The sequence below is a fragment of the Argopecten irradians genome, chromosome 13, assembly GCF_041381155.1.
Source record: "Argopecten irradians isolate NY chromosome 13, Ai_NY, whole genome shotgun sequence".
NCBI lineage: Eukaryota > Metazoa > Mollusca > Bivalvia > Pectinida > Pectinidae > Argopecten > Argopecten irradians.
The window spans coordinates 36,227,022-36,248,371 of NC_091146.1; the positions used below are offsets into that span (position 1 = coordinate 36,227,022).

The 21,350-nt window shown below is 28.9% G+C and overlaps 1 long non-coding RNA gene across 1 annotated transcript; it reads right to left on the reverse strand.

Annotated features, from left to right (window-relative positions):
* Positions 1-1,761: 1,761 nt before the first annotated feature.
* Positions 1,762-20,540, reverse strand: LOC138305521 (uncharacterized). The gene is made up of 2 exons (XR_011205713.1): positions 19,616-20,540; positions 1,762-2,104 (listed from the first exon to the last, which is right to left on the reverse strand). It is a non-coding gene; the product is annotated as an uncharacterized lncRNA (long non-coding RNA).
* Positions 20,541-21,350: the final 810 nt, after the last annotated feature.

Sequence of the window (21,350 nt, forward strand, 5' to 3'; positions counted from 1 at the left end):
GTAAATAAAGAAGAATTCAGAATGGAATTCCTTTTTATGGTTGTCATTCATCAATGAGTGAACAATTTCGCGGGTAGTTAATTGAACTTGGCTCCGAATATAGCTAAATAAAATCCCCCGGGAATAAAATCATCTATACAGTATTTTATTTATCTTCTACATAAGATAGTATCTTGTACGTACTTTAGCATTTGTATGAGGTCGATACGTGGTTATATCAACCATAGAGAAAATATTGACCGAGGAGTTTCTTTGGTCGATAGATATAACCACGCATTAACTGAAATTAAAATGCAAAATTGTTTTATTATTTTTCTGGATTTTTTCCATCTTGAAATGAGTGTGAAACTAAATAAGCATTACAGTGTAAATTCTGCTTCATGATGATAGTTTTAACCTTATAATTTTATTAACACGTTTAATTTAAAAAATAAAGTATGAAAAACACCATCAATTTGTACACTTAACGCTTTTTTAATGCATACATGATAATGTCATGTACCATTACATCTGTAGCTCTATGTTCAATACACAGTCAATTTAATGCATAGTTACACCCGTAGCTCTATGTTCAGGACACGGTCAATTAAATGTTTAGTTCCTTCTGCCATACCACCGGACCGAAGAGCTCCGTCGATATTTCCGAGACATTATACAGTTGTTTCATGCCTTTTCAGTCAACAGTCAAAACTCTTTCCTGAGGTGTTATGAACAATCCGATGAACTGTTTCCCGAAGCCGGAGGGAAAGAGTTTTGATTGTTGACTGAAAAGGTATGAAACAACTGTTTTATTACCTGAACCGCAAAAGGTGAGATAGACTTTCGCCGAAAGAATACTGGTATTTGGGTCGATCCGGCGCGCCAGTCTTTATGACGTCAACAATTAATTATGACGTCAACAATGAACGCATGCAAACGTTTCGCCCCGGTCAACAGTCAAACTATTGACCGGTCAATAGGCGAAATTACTTTATTTACATTTATATAAGGAGTCAGGTAACAATTGGTACTGTCATCTTCGATACCCAGGGGGTCACTATCATGGATATAACGTCAGTGATAGTATCCCCTGGAATATCGAGGATGAGTTACTATGGAGACGGTTATTCGTTTATCTCCGTATGTTTTCAGGAATGGTTTTCTTTTGTGTGTTTTCCTTCATTGCATCTTACAGAGTTACTTCCCTTGCGTGTAGGTATCCATTGTGACGGCATTATTTTGTGAGCGAAATTCGCGTCGTTTTCTCGTGACGTTACAATCAATACCTACCCACAGGGGCAGATAACTCTGTATTATGCAAATACGGAATTTCCTACCATACTCTCACCTATTCCAATTCACATTTTATTCTTGCTATTACGACATCCATGTACCAAGCCAATGCGTGTAAGGGACTACTTTCATTCCGCTGTTAGGTATGAGCAGAGGCTTGAGTATCATTATTTGTATTTATGTATGGGCACGCAGGCAAAATATCTTCAGGTCAATTCAGGTCAGTTTTAGGCCAATTTCAGGTGGGTGTTTTTCAGGTGAAATTTATCTGAAAAGTGAAAAAAGGTAAATTCCGAATAAAACTTTCACCTGATCCTGAGACAGATTGAGTTTTCCTTAGTTATGTGAAATTGACCTCAATTTGAGGTGAATTTCAGATCAAATTGACCAGAAGATATTTTGTCTGTGTACAAGTAGTTAACGATGGCTGTACATCATTGTTGAATGCCCAATTGTGATAACACGATGAAGAATTGCAATAAGCTCCACTACAGATGTCAAACTATTTTAATTGTACACCAAACATTGTAACAAAAGTCAGTTATCATTACATTAGTTATACAGACAATTGTCATTTACATTGTAGTTCATACGGTTATACATGATTCGAGATTGACAATTAGATTAAAAACAAGATAAAAAATTCAAATTTCTTTTCTCATACAGCTGTTTATTGTTACGTCATTACTATGTGTGAGGTACGTCACAATAGTGAGAAAAAGACGAAGCACATAGAAAGCAACAAATAGCATCTGATGTAAAATATAATTTCTCTCAATACCTACAAGTGTGCCGTAATACTGGTTTATCCCATGCATATATGCAATACAACCTCTAGTTATAGAATAGAGGATAATACTCTGACCACACTATTAGAATTACTTCTTTCAATGTCATGACGTGATATTGGTATTCCGGTACAGGGGATACAACACTATTACAACATTACAAGGGAGGGAACATGTAGTATGACGTCATTCGACAACTGATGACGTGACCAAATGATCACAGAACGCCAATAACAAGTAGTTAGAATCAAAGTTAAGACTATTGACCAATCAGGAGACTGGAAAGTCCTATACCTATGCGAACAGACAATTCTAAATACCAGATACTAGACTGTACAGTAAAAATATATAAATATGTAAATCTATATGGAGGGTTTAAATATAATAAAAATAGCAATAATGACGACACATCCGTTAGAGCTTTTTCATAATGGAGCTTCAGAATGATACTATGTATACAATATACTAGTAAGTGTTATATCAGTATCTATAACAGAACTAGTATTTATGATACTATATATACAATATACTAGTAAGTGTTATATCATTATCTATAACAGAACTAGTATTTATGATACTATATATACAATATACTAGTAAGTGTTATATCAGTATCTTTAACAGAACTAGTATATATGATACTATATATATACAATATACTAGTAAGTGTTATATCATTATCTATAACAGAACTAGTATTTATGATACTATATATACAATATACTAGTAAGTGTTATATCATTATCTATAACAGAACTAGTATTTATGATACTATATATACAATATACTAGTAAGTGTTATATCATTATCTATAACAGAACTAGTATTTATGATACTATATATATACAATATACTAGTAAGTGTTATATCGTATCTATAACAGAACTAGTATTTATGATACTATATATACAATATACTAGTAAGTGTTATATCATTATCTATAACAGAACTAGTATTTATGATACTATATATACAATATACTAGTAGTGTTATATCAGTATCTATAACAGAACTAGTATTTATGATACTATATATACAATATACTAGTAAGTGTTATATCATTATCTATAACAGAACTAGTATTTATGATACTATATATACAATATACTAGTAAGTGTTATATCATTATCTATAACAGAACTAGTATTTATGATACTATATATACAATATACTAGTAAGTGTTATATCAGTATCTATAACAGAACTAGTATTTATGATACTATATATACAATATACTAGTAAGTGTTATATCATTATCTATAACAGAACTAGTATTTATGATACTATATATACAATATACTAGTAAGTGTTATATCAGTATCTATAACAGAACTAGTATTTATGATACTATATATACAATATACTAGTAAGTGTTATATCAGTATCTATAACAGAACTAGTATTTATGATACTATATATATACAATATACTAGTAAGTGTTATATCAGTATCTATAACAGAACTAGTATTTATGATACTATTATACAATATACTAGTAAGTGTTATATCATTATCTATAACAGAACTATATTTATGATACTATATATACAATATACTAGTAAGTGTTATATCATTATCTATAACAGAACTAGTATTTATGATACTATATATACAATATACTAGTAAGTGTTATATCATTATCTATAACAGAACTAGTATTTATGATACTATATATACAATATACTAGTAAGTGTTATATCAGTATCTATAACAGAACTAGTATTTATGATACTATATATACAATATACTAGTAAGTGTTATATCAGTATCTATAACAGAACTAGTATTTATGATACTATATATACAATATACTAGTAAGTGTTATATCATTATCTATAACAGAACTAGTATTTATGATACTATATATACAATATACTAGTAAGTGTTATATCATTATCTATAACAGAACTAGTATTTAACTAGTATACTTAGTGATACTATCTATAACAGAACTAGTATTTATGATACTATATATACAATATACTAGTAAGTGTTATATCAGTATCTATAACAGAACTAGTATTTATGATACTATATATACAATATACTAGTAAGTGTTATATCATTATCTATAACACAGAACTAGTATTTATGATACTATATATACAATATACTAGTAAGTGTTATATCAGTATCTATAACAGAACTAGTATTTATGATACTATATATACAATATACTAGTAAGTGTTATATCATTATCTATAACAGAACTAGTATTTATGATACTATATATACAATATACTAGTAAGTGTTATATCATTATCTATAACAGAACTAGTATTTATGATACTATATATACAATATACTAGTAAGTGTTATATCATTATCTATAACAGAACTAGTATTTATGATACTATATATACAATATACTAGTAAGTGTTATATCAGTATCTATAACAGAACTAGTATTTATGATACTATATATACAATATACTAGTAAGTGTTATATCATTATCTATAACAGAACTAGTATTTATGATACTATATATACAATATACTAGTAAGTGTTATATCAGTATCTATAACAGAACTAGTATTTATGATACTATATAACAATATACTAGTAAGTGTTATATCATATCTATAACAGAACTAGTATTTATGATACTATATATACAATATACTAGTAAGTGTTATATCAGTATCTATAACAGAACTAGTATTTATGATACTATATATACAATATACTAGTAAGTGTTATATCAGTATCTATAACAGAACTAGTATTTATGATACTATATATACAATATACTAGTAAGTGTTATATCAGTATCTATAACAGAACTAGTATTTATGATATACTATTATACAATATACTAGTAAGTGTTATATCAATATCTATAACAGAAACTAGTATTTATGATACTATATATACAATATACTAGTAAGTGTTTATATCAGTATCTATAACAGAACTAGTATTTATGATACTATATATACAATATACTACTAGTAAGTGTTATATCATTATCTATAACAGAACTAGTATTTATGATACTATATATACAATATACTAGTAAGTGTTATATCATTATCTATAACAGAACTAGTATTTATGATACTATATATACAATATACTAGTAAGTGTTATATCAGTATCTATAACAGAACTAGTATTTATGATACTATAAGTATATACAATATAACTAGTAAGTGTGTTATATCAGTATCTATAACAGAACTAGTATTTATGATACTATATATACAATATACTAGTAAGTGTTATATCAGTATCTATAACAGAACTAGTATTTATGATACTATATATACAATATACTAGTAAGTGTTATATCAGTATCTATAACAGAACTAGTATTTATGATACTATATATACAATATACTAGTAAGTGTTATATCATTATCTATAACAGAACTAGTATTTATGATACTATATATACAATATACTAGTAAGTGTTATATCAGTATCTATAACAGAACTAGTATTTATGATACTATGTATACAATATACTAGTAAGTGTTATATCATTATCTATAACAGAACTAGTATTTATGATACTATATATATACAATATACTAGTAAGTGTTATATCAGTATCTATAACAGAACTAGTATTTATGATACTATATATACAATATACTAGTAAGTGTTATATCAGTATCTATAACAGAACTAGTATTTATGATACTATATATACAATATACTAGTAAGTGTTATATCAGTATCTATAACAGAACTAGTATTTATGATACTATATATACAATATACTAGTAAGTGTTATATCAGTATCTATAACAGAACTAGTATTTATGATACTATGTTATACAATATACTAGTAAGTGTTATATCATTATCTATAACAGAACTAGTATTTATGATACTATATATACAATATACTAGTAAGTGTTATATATCAGTATCTATAACAGAACTAGTATTTATGATACTATATATACAATATACTAGTAAGTGTTATATCAGTATCTATAACAGAACTAGTATTTATGATACTATATATACAATATACTAGTAAGTGTTATTTATATCATTATCTATAACAGAACTAGTATTTATGATACTATATATACAATACTAGTAAGTGTTATATCTATCTATAACAGAACTAGTATTTATGATACTATATATACAATATACTAGTAAGTGTTATATCAGTATCTATAACAGAACTAGTATTTATGATACTATATATACAATATACTAGTAAGTGTTATATCAGTATCTATAACAGAACTAGTATTTATGATACTATATATACAATATACTAGTAAGTGTTATATCATTATCTATAACAGAACTAGTATTTATGATACTATATATACAATATACTAGTAAGTGTTATATCATTATCTATAACAGAACTAGTATTTATGATACTACTGAAAGTATTTCTACTATATATACAAGTACTAGTAAGTATACAGAACTAGTATTTATGATACTATATATACACTGTAACTAGTAAGTGTTATATCAGTATCTATAAACAGAACTAGTATGTTTATGATATATATATACAATATACGAGTAAGTGTTATATCAGTAATCTATAACAGAACTAGTATTTATGATACTATATATACAATATACTAGTAAGTGTTTTATATAACATTATCTATAACAGAATGCTAGTATTATATGATACTATAATATACAATGATACTAGTAAGTGTTATATCATTATCTATAACAGAAACTAGTATTTATGATACTAAATATACAATATACTAGTAAGTGTTATTCAGTTATCTATAACAGAACTTAGTACGATATGAAAATATACCCCCCCCCCCCCCCCCCCCCCCCCCCCCCCCCCCTCCCCCCCCGTAAGAACTTAGTAATTGTTATATCATTGCCTATAACTGAACTAGTATTTTAGAATATACTAATATACAATATACTAGTAAGTGTTTATCATATCTATAACAGAACAAGTATTTATGATACTGAATTATATACAATATACTAGTAAGTGTACATAGTTATATCATTATCTATAACACAATTCATATTTCCAATTATACTATTATCAACATATACTAATACAGTATATTTATCTATACCAGAATTTTATTTATGAGACTATGATAATAAAAACACTTAACAGTGTTATATCATTAGTCTATAACAGAACTGTATTTATGAGGCTCTGTATACAATGTACTAGTAAGAGCTATATCAGTAGTAAACTCATAATAACTACAAACGATGATTTTATTTATATCAATGCTACGAGTAAAGTGTTATATTTTATCTATAACAAAAACTAGTCATTTATGATTCAAAATATTGCATCAAAACAAACAGTAAGTGTTTTATCATATATGGCTATAACAAAAATATATGAATGAAAATATGTATTTTCTACAACATAGCTATTAAAAAACCCTATCATCTAACTTCATGTTTGTGATATAACATGCAAAAAAATTTATACAGTTAAAGTTCAGTGTTATGTATTACAGTTTTCATGAAATATTTTATCATTTGTTTCATACGACCAGTCAGTGTTATATCATTATCTATCACAAACGTATTATAATGATACTATAATATACAATGTAACTAGGCTCAGTGTTATTTCAGGATCTGATAAGCAGAGCTAGAAGGCATGCTTGGAATTTGTAGTGTTATACCTGATGTCACACCATAACAGAAGGTATTATTGTTACTAAGGGTTACAATATGCGTATTAGTATTATAAGACTAGAATTGCTATCAATTTCATACTCTGTATACAATTACTAGTAAGTGTTATATGGTTATTTTCAAGAGAACTAGTGATTTAGCAGCACGAACTATATTTACATATTCGAGTAGTAAGCTGTTTATATCATTTATCTATAACAGATCTAGTATCCGTATGATGCCTACCTACTATATTTACAATGATCTTTTAGGTGGGTTTATACTTTCACTCATCACAAGAATCTAGTTTTTATCTGGCTCATTTATACAATATTCTTGTATGTGTTATATCATTACAGTTTCGAACTAGTACGACTTTATACTAATATTCATTATTGTGACCAGAATATTACCCATAATTATATGATCGGGCTATCGACGCCAAAGTGGTAAAGTTAACAAGTGATATGATAGTAAATTTGATACTATATACAATATACGAGTATGTGTTCTATGGTTATCTATAATCCAATACTTAATTTCTGCATTATATGTATACAATGCATTGTAATTTCCAACTGCAATGTTTCCATACAACACTCACTACTATATTCTACAATATGACAGTGTTATATCATTATCTCTGCCAGAAGTTGCTGTTTTCATGATACTATAGTTTACCATATCTCTATATCATTATCTTAAATGATGTCAATCTGGAACAGCTCGGGATCTCCTTGTAATTTACAATTAAAATCTTATAAACAATATACACTAGTAAGTGATTATATCAGTATCTATAACAGAACTAGTATTTATGATACTATATAAATACAGATATACTAGTTAAGTAGTATATATTATATATACAATTATACTATAACAGAACTAGTATTTATGATACTATATATATACAATATACTAGTAAGTGTTATATCATTATCTATAACAGAACTAGTATTTATGATACTATGTATACAATATACTAGTAAGTGTTTATATCAGTTATCTATAACAGAACTAGTATTTATGATACTAAATTTACAATATACTAGTAAGTGTTATATCATTATCTATAACAGAACTAGTATTTATGATACTATATATACAATATACTAGTAAGTGTTATATCATTATCTATAACAGAACTAGTATTTATGATATCTATATATACAATATACTAGTAAGTGTTATATTCAGTATCTATAACAGAACTAGTATTTATGATACTATCGTATATACAATATACTAGTAAGTGTTATAATCATTATCTATAACAGAACTAGTATTTATTATGATACTATATATACAATATACTAGTAAGTGTTATATCATTATCTATAACAGAACTAGTATTTTATGATACTATATATACAATATACTAGTAAGTGTTATATCAGTATCTATAACAGAACTAGTATTTATGATACTATATATACAATATACTAGTAAGTGTTATATCATTATCTATAACAGAACTAGTATTTATGGATACTATTATATACAATATACTAGTAAGTGTTATATCAGTATCTATAACAGAACTAGTATTTATGATACTTTCTATACAATATACTAGTAAGTGTTATATCATTATCTATAACAGAACTAGTATTTATGATACTATATATACAATATACTAGTAAGTGTTTATATCATTATCTATAACAGAACTAGTATTTATGATACTATATATACAATATACTAGTAAGTGTTATATCATTATCTATAACAGAACTAGTATTTATGATACTATATATACAATATACTAGTAAGTGTTATATCAGTATCTATAACAGAACTAGTATTTATGATACTATATAACAATATACTAGTAAGTGTTATATCAGTATCTATAACAGAACTAGTATTTATGATACTATTATACAATATACTAGTAAGTGTTATATTCATTATCTATAACAGAACTAGTATTTATGATACTATATATACAAATATAATAGTAAGTGAGTTATATCATTATCTATAACAGAACTAGTATTTATGATACTATATATACAATATACTAGTAAGTGTATATCAGTATCTATAACAGAACTAGTATTTATGATACTATGTATACAATGTACTAGTAAGTGTTATATCATTATCTATAACAGAACTAGTATTTTATGATACATATATATACAATATGTACTAGTAAGTGTTATATCAGTATCTATAACAGAACTAGTATTTATGATACTATATATACAATATACTAGTAAGTGTTATATCATTATCTATAACAGAACTAGTATTTATGATACTATATATACAATATACTAGTAAGTGTTATATCAGTATCTATAACAGAACTAGTATTTATGATACTATATATACAATATATACTAGTAAGTGTTATATCAGTATCTATAACAGAACTAGTATTTATGATACTATATATACAATATACTAGTAAGTGTTATATCATTATCTATAAACAGAACTAGTATTTATGATACCATGTATACAATATACTAGTAAGTGTTATATCAGTATCTATAACAGAACTAGTATTTATGATACTATATATACAATATACTAGTAAGTGTTATATCAGTATCTATAACAGATTAAGTGTTATGATACTATATATACAATTTTACTAGTAAGTGTTATATCATTATCTATACTAGAACTAGTATTTCATTGATACTATGTATCAGTATCTATAACAGGAAATAAGTGTTATATCAGTATTTATGAGTAATTGTTATACTATAACAGAACTAGTATTTATGATACTATATATACAATATACTGTAAGTGTACTAGTATTTATGATACTATATATACAATATACTAGTAAAGTGTTATATCAGTATCTATAACAGAACTAGTATTTATGATACTATATACAATATACTAGTAAGTGTTATATCATTATCTATAACAGAAATAGTATTTATGATACTATATATACAATATACTAATAAGTGTTATATCATTATCTATCACAGCAATAGTATTTATGACAAGATAGACGAAACTTCAGTTTCAATCATGACATTCCACATAATTGGTCTGTTTAGTCATGTCATAAAATATCGTAAGACACACTTGTAATAACACTAATTTGACGTCACTGTTAAAATGACGTCATAAAGAAATTATGGCATCGCGTGATTGTCTTAGTAAACGGGAAACGTCACTATGAGTCTGATTTCATCTCTCTTATCAAGAAAACGAAATAATGAATTTGATACATTTCAATTAATATTGTATAATTATGTATATGATAGATAGAATCTTACGCTCGTGGCTACGCTATATGATATTTATTAAACTCGTTAAGTCTCGTTAAATTATTTCATATGCCACTCGCCTAAAGACATGTGACATATCAAATTATTGAAATTTATTTAATAAATTTCAAATTGTATAGTCACGAGTATAAGATTCTATTCATTATATGATATTATTTGAAACATAAGAGAACTGGAAATCCTTTATATACATCATTCAATATGTCTAAATATACGGTATTTTAGGAAGGAATAACAAACAGAATATGGTGGTAGACAGGGATATAGCATGTAATACAGCAGTGTAATCTTAGTAATTCATGCACATTTACAAAGACAATTGGACTGAATACATGTAATACAGCAGTGCAATCCTAGTAATTCATGCACATTTACAGACAGTTGGACTGAATACATGTAATACAGCAGTGTAATCCTAGTAATTCATGCACATTTACAGACAGTTGGACTGAATACATGTAACTCAGCAGTGTAATCCTAGTAATTCATCATGCACATTAACAAAAGAATATATTGGACTGAATACATGTAATACCAGCAGTGTAATCCTAGTAATTCATTCACATTGACAAAGACAATTGGACTGAATACATGTAATACAGCAGTGAAATCTTAGTAATTCATGCACATTTACAAAGACAATTGGACTGAATACATGTAATAAAGCAGTGTAATCCCAGTAATTCATTCACATTTACAGACAGTTGGACTGAATACATGTAATACAGCAGTGAAATCTTAGTAATTCATGCACATTTACAAAGACAATTGGACTGAATACATGTAATACAGCAGTGTAATCCTAGTAATTCATGCACATTTACAAAGACAATTGGACTGAATACATGTAATTATAGCAGTGTAATCTTAGTAATTCATGTACATTTACAAAGACAATTGGACTGAATACATGTAATACAGCAGTGTAATAATACGTAGTAATCCATGCACATTTACAAAGAATATTGGACTGAATACATGTAATACAGCAGTGTAATCTTAGTAATTCATGCACATTTACAAAGACAATTGGACTGAATACATGTAATATAGCAGTGTAATCCTAGTAATTCATGCACATTTACAAAGACAATTGGACTGAATACATGTAATACAGCAGTGTAATCCTAGTAATTCATGCACATTTACAGACAGTTGGACTGAATACATGTAATACAACAGTGTAATCCTAGTAATTCATGCACATTTACAGACAATTGGACTGAATACATGTTATACAAGTTAATCCCCTGGTATCCTAATTCCTTTGTCTTTTAATCATCTATATTTATATACTACAGCAACAGTCACAACCAGTCATGGTCAGTGTAGCGTAATCAACCATGGGTCTCCAACGACGTGATCAGTGTAGCGTAGCGTAGCGTAATCAACCATGGGTCTCCAACGACGTGATCAGTGTAGCGTAGCGTAGCGTAATCAACCATGGGTCTCCAACGACGTGATCAGTGTAACGTAGCTTAGCGCAATCAACCATGGGTCTCCAACGACGTGATCAGTGTAGTGTAGCTTAGCGCAATCAACCATGGGTCTCCAACGACGTGATCAGTGTAGTGTAGCTTAGCGCAATCAACCATGGGTCTCCAACGACGTGATCAGTGTAGCGTAGCTCAGCGAAATCAACCATGGTCCTCCAATGAGAAGTCACAACAGAATAATAAAGTCCTAACATACATGGAGAACAAAATATTCGTTTCTAGCTGCTGGATTGTCGATACACTAACTTTTACTGTTCGTCATTGTGTTCGTAGATTCCAATGCTACTGCTTGTTAATCACTTTTGTTAAAATATTAAGGGGAATTACTCTAGAAATTCGTTTTGATAACTAAATGTAAGTTTTCAATAGCTAAGATTAAACCATAAACTTGCACAGCTGCTGTCAACACATCAAAGTACACATAAGAATTGTTTTCCAAATCACGTTCGAAATATGTATACGTGAAAGACATACATGTTGATCTTCATGATATTGTAAGGGAGGTAACTCCATATTAAATAGAAGGGCGATAACTCCGCTAGACTGACGTCTATCATAATGATCAGTGTATCACTGAACATGGCACGGAATCTCCACGATCTGCCTTCCCTCTAGAAAAAAGAGAAAAGAAAAAATAATCAAGTTGCATATTTAATTCCGTATGTTGGTGAGTACATGCAATAAATTATTCTCTTTGTAAGAATTACTTTGGAAATAAGCTTGGTCCTTTTGTTGGATTATATTCAACACTAACAATTTTATTAAAGTACATTTTATTGTTAACAAGAGAAAAGATGAAACCATATCGCACATTAAATTCGCTATGTTGGTTGTTGTTGAGTACACACAGTAAACTATTCTCCTTTGTAAGTATTAGTTCTAAAATAAGCCTGGCCCTTTTTGTTGGATTATATTTAACACTGACAATTTTATTAAAGTACATTTTATTGTTAAAAGATATACATTGATTGGATACAAGTTATCCCAACTGATATTGATTGACAACTATTAACTCCAGGTGAGGTTGATAACTGTTTTATGGACCTAAGCTGAACAATAGGTACATTATAAATGACCTAGATACAGACATTTCATAAGCTATCACGTTATCATGGCCCGCTTTAATGAAAAAAAATACTGCAATATTTTGTATTATTGCCTCTGGAGAGATTCAAATATTTTCTTTCGAGCCACGCATGAAAAGATTAGCTGGGACATTCTTTGTGCTCCAACAACTCAGTAAGAAATGTAGGGTGTAAGGAATGTATTAATGATTTTTTATTCATAAACATACTCCCGATTCTCACTTGCATTGTGTGATCACTCGAGCGGAACTAATCTCTACCACCTGGCACAGTCTTACAAATGCAATCACACAAAAAGCCTACACGATCACTGTTTTTAGTGCGATTACATCTTTGGGTATGAACAATACTAGTTCTTTGAACTTTTTACTCGGCAAAATAAACTTATCACCGTGCCCATGGACACATGCATATGCGTATACTTACACTTCTTTGTGCACATTATCACATACATTATATGACAACTGCTGTATTACAATCAATTTATGAAGGACAAAACTCTAAAGAACAGGAGGACTAAAGAACAATACAGTGTTCCAGCTAGGATTTGAAAAGGGCAGGGTGCTGGGCAAAAAAAGGGCATTTTTTTTCGCGACATAAAACTTTTAGGGCATTTTATACACGACATACAGCTAATATCAGAAACAACTGTATAATATGTATATCATTGCATCATAATCATCAATGATTTTAATATCAATACCTATATTATGGCATCAAGTAGACTTTGGGAGTGTTTTGTGAATTCTCCAAAATGTCGAGACATAGAAAGAAAATGTTGACTGTTTTGATAATACATGTAATTCGTTTAATTTTTATTTGGATTAACAGGATGCCACAATATCTGCTTTGTTTCAGTTCTGTATTTGTCTCTGTACTCTCTGCTGATTCCTTAAGTCTTACTTCAAGAACATCTTCCATATATTTGTCTTTGCAATGTGTGTTGTCATTTACAAAGTCCATTCAGTCTCGCATCAAGTAACACTTACCAAATAAGTATTATAAATTGCCACGATTTGTCTTTTAGTGATCATGTGTTTACCATTTTGTTTCAGAATGTTGAACAGGAAATAAATTTCAATAATATTTACTCTAAACTGGTATTATATGATATTAGCCTTTTCAGTAATTACTCTGTTAATACATTTATTGTTTCCTTATGTTTTACAGAATGTCTACATGCAAGTATCATTTCAATTGGAACCAGTCCAGGAGAAAAATTGTGTGAACAAAATGAAAGAAATAATTTTCAACTGTGGTAGCTTAATACTGTAATAGTTTTTGATCTGAAAATAATTACTATCATCATATTCAAATTCCATATATATAATACATTTAATGTTGTAAACATTTTTGATACAAATAATTACCATCATCATCTTCATTCCATATATACAATACACATTAGTGTTGTGATTTGTGAATTTTACTTTAATATGATTTAAGCATATACTTGGTATTTGTTTATTTTTATGACATGTACATGCTTGAAATAAAAAGAATAAATAAAACATTAAATTTATAACACAATATGACATTAGTTGTTAATATTTTTAGAAAACATATTTAGATTATGGTTAATAATACACTAATCATCATCTTCGGCACAATTTATTCAAAATAAATTAAATATTAATTTGCATAACACAGGTTGTCATATGTTTTCCCTCCTTGACTATCAATCTTCTGTGATCACTCTGAAAGTGGTGATTTTACCTTTTTCGGTCACCACATGAACTGCCCTTAAATCGATTACATCCAATGCAATATGACAATGTTCGTTTACTGTTAAATATCTGAGATGATCTGTTTTGGTTTGTTGTCGGTGTAATGTAGCTCTCTTTTCAATTCCATTCCGGGACAAAGGAATTTCATATTAGTTTTTATTTTGTCCTCATGTTTTTGTTAGTTTCTTCCAGAACCATTCACAATATCTTTATGTACCATGTTCTGACGTAATCTTACTATGACGTCATGTTTTACAAATAAAATAATTCAAACCCCTGAAGACCGGCATGAGCCGAGAAAGCGCTAGGGAGGAAAAAACTGTTTTATAGTTGTGTTTTCTTTTTATGTATATGGAAACCATCACATGGACATGGTTCTTTTTTAATATCTAGGTATATTTTTAACATTAATGGTAGCGTTTTTTTAAAAAAAAGGAAAGACTGCTGAACAAACAATTAAATCAGTGTCTACTATTTTTAAAAAACAAAGGAATGTATCTCTTCCTGTTGATTTTAAACTGAAAATATTTAGTCACTTGTAATGCCAGTTTTATTATACTCATCAGAAGTATGGGGATTTGAAAAAAAATACAAATATTGTAGAAAAATCATTTGTAATTTCCTCAAGTTAAGAAAGTGTATTAAATAATTCATGGTCTATGGCGAGCTAACAAGATACCCAATTGATATTGGAATAAAATGTAGAATGATTACTTTTTGGCATAATGTATACTTTACATGAAAATAGACCAGACGTTTTTTAAATGGCTGTAAGATGTTTAAGATATTTTATCCAGAGCTAGTTTAAATCATGTTTGGATATATCAATCAACTTGCTGTTTTACAAAAGAATAATTACAAAAACTTGTTAAAAGTAGACCAATTGACCAATTCACTCAGAAATGGTATGACTATATTGATAAGTCTTCTAGAGGACTGACATATTCTATATCTAAGACATTTTGTCATAGAAAAATATGCCTCTTGTCTGTCTCTGCTGCAAAACAATACTTGTTAACTGATACTTTGGTCCCAGGAACTTGATGAGAATAACAAGGAAAAGGTTAAAGATGCTATAAAATCATTTGGCATATAACATCGTAGGAAATATTAGAATGGGCTCCCAAGAGTTTAGTATGTGTTTCTTATTTAACACCTTGGTGTCCAAGGAATCCTCAAAAGTCCAAACTGGAAGGAACACTAGCAAAATTTATTTCTTATTGTCCAAAAAAAGTGTTGACTTTAGAAATATATTCTCCAATCATTGAGACCGAGCCATTTAGTACTTTCAGTACTTTGATTACAAAAGGTTTCTAAATTTATGTATATTAGCTAAAAGTTAAAGATGTCATTTTTTCATAAATATGAATATATCAATCTGGTTTGTAACACACATTTTCATTGGCTTAAAAATATGTTATCAGCAAATATCGTAAACAAGAGGTCAGAAGTCACTTACCTCCCAGGACAAGGTTGGTTACATAGATATAAATAGCATTCAATTATTTCATCAGACGTCAATGAATAATTATTTGGAATTAATATCTATGTATTCTAAACAATAATGTTGTATCTGGGTCGATTGTGGTAATAACAGGACAACTGGGGTACATCTAAGTTACTACAGCAGACGACATAACAGTCGTGTAAAGAATTGAAAGCATGGCGTGCCTACAGGTTATTAGTCAAGCTGGCAGAATAATTCTCTGAGGTAGGAGCAGTTCGCGGCACAATTACTACGCTATTTACAGGCCTAAAATGGGCGAATATACCTGTACGTAGATATAAACAGAGCGAAGTGGTGTTACACAGTACCCCTATAATCTGGCATTACAAACATATGTAAGGCACAAGGTCATGATACTGTAACGAAAGGTTTTTTTACGCTTGTGGGACTGTAAGGTGTATCTGAAATTTAACATTTTATGGGCCTTGTATTATACCAGGAGAATGATTGTTTCTACTTATGAATCCTACTTACAATGTGTTTCGTAAATAAAGAAGAATTCAGAATGGAATTCCTTTTTATGGTTGTCATTCATCAATGAGTGAACAATTTCGCGGGTAGTTAATTGAACTTGGCTCCGAATATAGCTAAATAAAATCCCCCGGGAATAAAATCATCTATACAGTATTTTATTTATCTTCTACATAAGATAGTATCTTGTACGTACTTTAGCATTTGTATGAGGTCGATACGTGGTTATATCAATCATAGAGAAAATATTGACCGAGAAGTTTCTTTGGTCGATAGATATAATCACGCATTAACTGAAATTAAAATGCTAAAATTGTTTTATTATATTTGCTGGATTTTTTCCATCTTGAAATGAGTGTGAATCTAAATAAGCATTACAGTGTAAATTATGCTTCATGATGATAGTTTTAACCTTAAAATTTATTAAAGATGCTCCACCGCCGACAGAGCATAAATGATATTCATCATTTGAACAATAATTGGTGTTTAATCGTGTATATATATATGCCTAATTAACACAAAAAATAACAGAATTTTTTTTTCTTCTTTAGTGCATGCGCAATCATTACTTAATTCTATATAAAATATAGTGCCACGGAATTTTTTCGGGATGCAATTAATTATTTTTCATATTTTTAACTTGAAGTAAAATTAGAAGCTCAAACTTTTCAATGGTGGTAATGGTGTAAAGTAAGTAACTTTTGTAACTGAAGACAAATATTAATTTGTCTGCTCCTGTTTTTGATAGTGAAAAAATACCATTTGTCAGCGGTGGAGCATCTTTAACACGTTTAATTTAAAAAAATGAAGTATGAAAAACACCATCAATTTGTACACTTAACGCTTTTTAATGCATACATGTAAATGTCATGTACCATTACATCTGTAGCTCTATGTTGAAGACACAGTCAATTTAATGCATAGTTACACCCGTAGCTCTATGTTCAGGACACGGTCAATTAAATGTTTAGTTCCTTCTGCCATACCACCGGACCGAAGAGCTCCGTCGATATTTCCGAGACATTATACAGTTGTTTCATGCCTTTTCAGTCAACAGTCAAAACTCTTTCCTGAGGTGTTATGAACAATCCGATGAACTGTTTCCCGAGGCCGGAGGGAAAGAGTTTTGATTGTTGACTGAAAAGGTATGAAACAACTGTTTTATTACCTGAACCGCAAAAGGTGAGATAGACTTTCGCCGAAAGAATACTGGTATTTGGGTCGATCCGGCGCGCCAGTCTTTATGACGTCAACAATTAATTATGACGTCAACAATGAACGCATGCAAACGTGGTACTGTCATCTTCGATACCCAGGGGGTCACTATCATGGATACAACGTCAGTGATAGTATCCCCTGGAATATCGAGGATGAGTTACTATGGAAACGGTTATTCGTTTATCTCCGTATGTTTCCAGGAATAGTTTTCTTTTGTGTTTTCCTTCATTGTATCTTACAGAGTTACTTCCTTGCGTGTAGGTATCCATTGTGACGGCATTATTTTGTGAGCGAAATTCGCGTGGTTTTCTCTTGTGACCTTACGCTCGCAAATCCATGACGTTACAATCAATACCTACCAGCAGGGGCAGATAACTCTGTATTATGCAAATACGGAATTTCCTACCATACTCTCACCTATTCCAATTCACATTTTATTCTTGCTATTACGACATCCATGTACCAAGCCAATGCGTGTAAGGGACTACTTTCATTCCGCTGTTAGGTATGAGCAGAGGCTTGAGTATCATTATTTGTATTTATGTATGGGCACGCAGGCAAAATATCTTCAGGTCAGTTTTAGGCCAATTTCAGGTGGGTGTTTTCCAGGTCAAATTTATCTGAAAAGTGAAAAAAGGTAAATTCCGATTAAAACTTTCACCTGATTCTGAGACAGATTGACTTTTCCTTAGTTATGTGAAATTGACCTCAACTTGAGGTGAATTTCAGATCAAATTAACCAGAAGATATTTGTGTACATGTAGTTTACGATGGCTGTACATTGTTGAATGCCCAATTGTGATAACACGATGAAGAATTGCAATAAGCTCCACTACAGATGTCAAACCATTTTAATTGTACACCAAACATTGTAACAAAAGTCAGTTATGATTACATTAGTTATACAGACAACTGTCATTTACATTGTAGTTCATACGGTTATACATAATTCGAGATTGACAATTAAATAAAAAACAAGATAAAAATTTCAAATTTCTTTTCTCAGACAGCCATTTATTGTTACGTCATTACTATGTGTGATGTACGTCACAATAGTGAGAAAAAGACGAAGCACACAGAAAACAACAAAATAGCATCTGATGTAAAATATGATTTCTCTCAATACCTACGAGTGTGGTGTAATACTGGTTTATTCCATGCATATATGCAATACAACCTCTAGTTATGGAATAGAGGATATCCATATATGCAATACAGCCTCTAGTTATGGAATAGAGGATATCCATATATGCAATACAACCTCTAGTTATGGAATAGAGGATATCCATATATGCAATACAACCTCTAGTTATGGAATAGAGGATATCCATATATGCAATACAACCTCTAGTTATGGAATAGAGGATAATACTCTGTCCACACTATTAGAATTCTTTCAATGTCATGACGTGATATTGGGATTCCGGTACAGGGGATACAACACTATTACAACATTAAAAGGAAGAGTACATGTAGTATGACGTCATTCGACAACTGATGACGTGACCAAATGATCACAGAACGCCAATAACAAGTAGTTAGAATCAAAGTTAAGACTATTGACCAATCAGGAGACTGGAAAGTCCTATACCTATGCGAACAGACAATTCTAAATACCAGATACTAGACTGTACAGTAAAAATATATAAATATGTAAATCTATATGGAGGGTTTAAATAATAATAAAAATAGCAATAATGACGACACATCCGTTAGAGCTTTTTCATAATGGAGCTTCAGAATGATACTATATATACAATATACTAGTAAGTGTTATATCATTATCTATAACAGAACTAGTATTTATGATACTATATATACAATATACTAGTAAGTGTTATATCATTATCTATAACAGAACTAGTATTTATGATACTATATATACAATATACTAGTAAGTGTTATATCAGTATCTATAACAGAACTAGTATTTATGATACTATATATACAATATACTAGTAAGTGTTATATCATTATCTATAACAGAACTAGTATTTATGATACTATATATACAATATACTAGTAAGTGTTATATCATTATCTATAACAGAACTAGTATTTATGATACTATATATACAATATACTAGTAAGTGTTATATCAGTATCTATAACAGAACTAGTATTTATGATACTATATATACAATATACTAGTAAGTGTTATATCATTATCTATAACAGAACTAGTATTTATGATACTATATATACAATATACTAGTAAGTGTTATATCATTATCTATAACAGAACTAGTATTTATGACTACTATATTTATATATATACAATATACTAGTAAGTGTTATATCATTATCTATAACAGAACTAGTATTTATGATACTATATATACAATATACTAGTAAGTGTTATATCATTATCTATAACAGAACTAGTATTTATGATACTATATATACAATATACTAGTAAGTGTTATATCAGTATCTATAACAGAACTAGTATTTATGATACTATATATACAATATACTAGTAAGTGTTATATCAGTATCTATAACAGAACTAGTATTTATGATACTATATATACAATATACTAGTAAGTGTTATATCATTATCTATAACAGAACTAGTATTTATGATACTATATATACAATATACTAGTAAGTGTTATATCAGTATCTATAACAGAACTAGTATTTATGATACTATATATACAATATACTAGTAAGTGTTATATCATTATCTATAACAGAACTAGTATTTATGATACTATATATATACAATATACTAGTAAGTGTTATATCAGTATCTATAACAGAACTAGTATTTATGATACTATATATACAATATACTAGTAAGTGTTATATCATTATCTATAACAGAACTAGTATTTATGATACTATATATACAAATATACTAGTAAGTGTTATATCATTATCTATAACAGAACTAGTATTTATGATAC